The sequence below is a fragment of the Parasteatoda tepidariorum genome, chromosome 10 (genome assembly GCF_043381705.1).
Source record: "Parasteatoda tepidariorum isolate YZ-2023 chromosome 10, CAS_Ptep_4.0, whole genome shotgun sequence".
Lineage (NCBI taxonomy): Eukaryota > Metazoa > Arthropoda > Arachnida > Araneae > Theridiidae > Parasteatoda > Parasteatoda tepidariorum.
Genome location: NC_092213.1, coordinates 15775186 through 15778856, shown reverse-complemented (window position 1 = coordinate 15778856; position 3671 = coordinate 15775186). Strand labels below are relative to the sequence as shown.

Genomic DNA, 3671 nt, shown 5'->3' with positions numbered 1-3671 from the left:
ATGCAATTTTATCAATAATTAGCTTTGACTGAGGAAGCAAGAAATGAAATTTGTTTCCAGTCGTTACAAACGCAGGAAATTAATTTTATCTTGTAAACTTTAGATCACGATTTCTAAGATGGAGAAACTAAATGCGTAAGTGGGTTGTATTATCTGAAATTTTTATCTTAACTGAATATTTACTTTAATCATTGTATTTTTCATAGAGGTATTAAGGAATTACAGATATTACATATTTAGACTTACAAAATAGCATAATAACATATAACATTACGAAATAAATATATATATATAACCGGGTGGCCTCTGACTAAAAATTATTAGCTGCCGTGAAAGGGCTCAACTAGATACCATACAAAATGAAATTCCTTATTTTTATTCTCATATCAAGTTTATCATTTGTTTGGGTAAGTACTATTAATAATTTATTTACCATGTATTTTGCTTCATCATACTTTTTATAACGACAGCGAAAATGTATCGTTAAAAAACGAAAGAAAGCACATACAAATTTTTAATTAAATTATGTACTTTGCTGCGTTGAGGGTTAAATGGAAAAAAGTTTACAATTAATGATGAGTTTAACTTGAAGCAGAAAGGATAATTTTTGGGGAAAATTTATTAATTTTTTGTAGTTTTGCTCGAAACATGTCTATATATCACCAACTGGACAACCCATGCAAGATTATTTGTGAAATTTGTTTTTTTTTTAAATACTGCATTCTAAGAACTGGTGTAATATCTCTTTGATTTTGACGTTGAAAAACTAAAAAAAAAAAGTATGAAGGAACAATTTACTTAAAATTAACCCTAAAACGAGCTTACATAGACATTTATTAATGTGAAATTTAATTAAACTCTCCTAATAGAAAAAAGTTTATTATCAAACTTATGCGCATTCGCACCATACAGGAATTATTTTTGCTCCTGGAGATGCTGATATGGGCGCGCTTTCGATGAATCAAGAAATTCTTTACAGTTGAAATATGAGTTGGCATATGTTTGCTGTCGTCTTAAACACTAGTATGCATCTACAAAACAAAAATTCTACCTTTAAAGTATAGATATAAGTTCTTGGTTGTGTACTACGATTATTTAATTTTATAATAATTTAATTTAAACTTCAATTTTTTAGTCTTTTTAAAGTGCATCAAATAATTTTATAAGATATCATTTCTATCTGTTTCTGTTCTGTTAAATTAAGTTCGTATTTGATTCTGGAAGTAAATTTTATTTTAAGAATTAGTGTATATGCATCCAAGGAAAATGACTCCTTATATAATATCGTAAAAATAACTTTACTAACTCTTATGTGCATAGAATCTTACTATACTGAGAAATTTTAGTGTTATCTACTGAATATGAAATATAGTGGAAATTTTAGTGTTACCGAATATCTTATATTGTATACATTACACCAAGTAGTGTAAGAGAACATTTTAAAAGTAGAACATTCATAAATTCATTCACATTTCATTTAAAGAATGCCTCAAGATGAGTTTTTTTCACATTTGATTTCACCAATTATTTAAAAACAATTTCTATCTGAAGACTAATGCTGGTGGAAGCTTTGTAACTTACGCGATATTTCTGTTAATTTTGTTAACTATTTAAAATTGCATTCTTTAAAATAATATAAAACAATAAAAAACAACGTATATCTTAAGATTTATAATTTTTCTGCCTCTTACTAAAAAAATAGTAACAAATAGTAAAAAGTTAGGTAAAAATGATAAAGTTAGTTCGGATTGAATTATCTTTGGATAAATGAACTTTATAATTCTGTGTTAAAATTCGAAATTTTTTTAATTCGCTTAAAATGCTTTCAAGATATGGTGAGATATGTAAAAAGTTAAATTAGCATTAGGTGGTCTAAACATTAAGCTGTTCGCTTTACTAAACTATTGGGACCATATTTCCCGCACATTTTGGAGATCTTTTGTGGAATTCGTTGAAAAAAGGTCTGTTTTATCAAAGAAAATACGCTTTTGTGTATGGTTCATAACTTAAAGTATCATCTGCTTCAATTAATTAGTTAACACTAAAATGTTTTATAAACTGGTAAAGAAAAATAATTCTGAAGGTTTTAGAATGATTTATATTGTTACCAAATATTTTTATGTACTATATAGCTAAATTAATAGACAAATGGTTATAATTAATTTAGGAGAAAAAGTTAAAAATCTTCATACTCTTATTGAAGCCAATGATTATTAAATTTCGGTAAAAAATACTAATTAAAATAAAAGTATAATCTATGTACTAAAAAATTAATATTTCAATTAATAGTGGGAATAATTTAAATTAATAGTAATAATAATAAATAATAATAATTAATACTTTCAAAATTAATAGTGCAATGGTTCTTATTCGTCTACTAAAAGCGTAAACAATTATCATAATGTTGTGACGCCATTAATGCTGAATTAATCTAAAATTAAAAATAAATTATCTTCCGAAAAGCAAAACTTATGGATAAAAGATACTAATTCTTTCAGGAGGAACATGAGCAATCGCCGTCCTATTATTGATTGCTTAAATTGCGATACTAATATTGCTCATTAAAAATGCTGCTAAAATTCATTGGGTAATGGACACTTTAATTTGTATGGTAATTAGTGCAATTTTAACCAATACCAAATATTCTAATGTAGACAAAATTAGTCGATTTGTTACCTATTAAAACTGCATTAATACTGGGCTGTTTTAATATAGTTAATGTTGAAAGAGATGTTTTTCTGGTCTTTATCAGCGATAAGAACCAAAAAAATCGCTTAATTTGGGTAAGTTTTGAAATCCTTATTTTAAAAAATACTCAGTGCATTTAATCTTTATATTGATAGAAAGAACTATTAAAATGTTTTTTTTAATTTTGTATGGTAATTGGTGCAATTTTAACCAATAACAAATATACTAATGTAGACAAGGTTTTGACCATCATGAGTTGATCTCGAGCAATATCATTATTTCAAAGAATACTCAGTGCAGTCAATCTTTACATTGATAGAAGGAACTATTAAAATGTTTTTTTTTTAAATTTGTATGGTAATTTGTGCAATTTTAACCAATAACAAATATACTAACGTAGACAAGGTTTTGACCATCATGAGTTGATCTCGAGCAATATCATTATTTCAAAGAATACTCAGTGCAGTCAATCTTTACATTGATAGAAGGAACTACTGAAATTTTTTCACCTAATCTAATAATGCAATGGCCAGCGACAAAAAAATAATAATAAAGAAAAAGAAACTGGATTTGATTTAGCTTTATTAATTGAGTTGGTATAGTGATTTTCATTTTGAGCATGATTTCGCACTGTTTTTCAGTATCAGTTTATTAATTGTTAATTTTCTTTTTTCCTAGTAGTCAGCTTATTATAAATATAATTGAGTTCAAAATTTATATAAATTACAGTATATTCTCAATATATCAAAGTTAAAAGGATGCTAAAAAATTTCGAGATAACGAGTTTTCTAGATAGCAAATTCAGAGCTAAATTTGTTCCAAGCAGTAGAAAAATATATTCTAAAATATTTTAAAATATATAGAATTTTATTACTATTGTTGGGTATCCATTGTTTTTTTTATCAAATTTCGAAAGAGTTTATCTATTTGTTTTCTGGATGAATAAATAATACTATATATATATATACAGCTCAGTCGAAGAA

The 3671-nt window shown here is 25.9% G+C and overlaps 1 long non-coding RNA gene across 1 annotated transcript in view; it reads left to right on the top strand.

The window, feature by feature from the left end:
- Nucleotides 1–220: 220 nt before the first annotated feature.
- The window catches only part of LOC139426799 (uncharacterized), a 21202-nt gene continuing 17751 nt past the window's right edge, over nt 221–3671 (top strand). The window contains exon 1 of the long non-coding RNA XR_011638018.1: nt 221–407. This is a non-coding gene — a long non-coding RNA (uncharacterized lncRNA). The remainder of the gene's footprint in view (nt 408–3671) is intronic.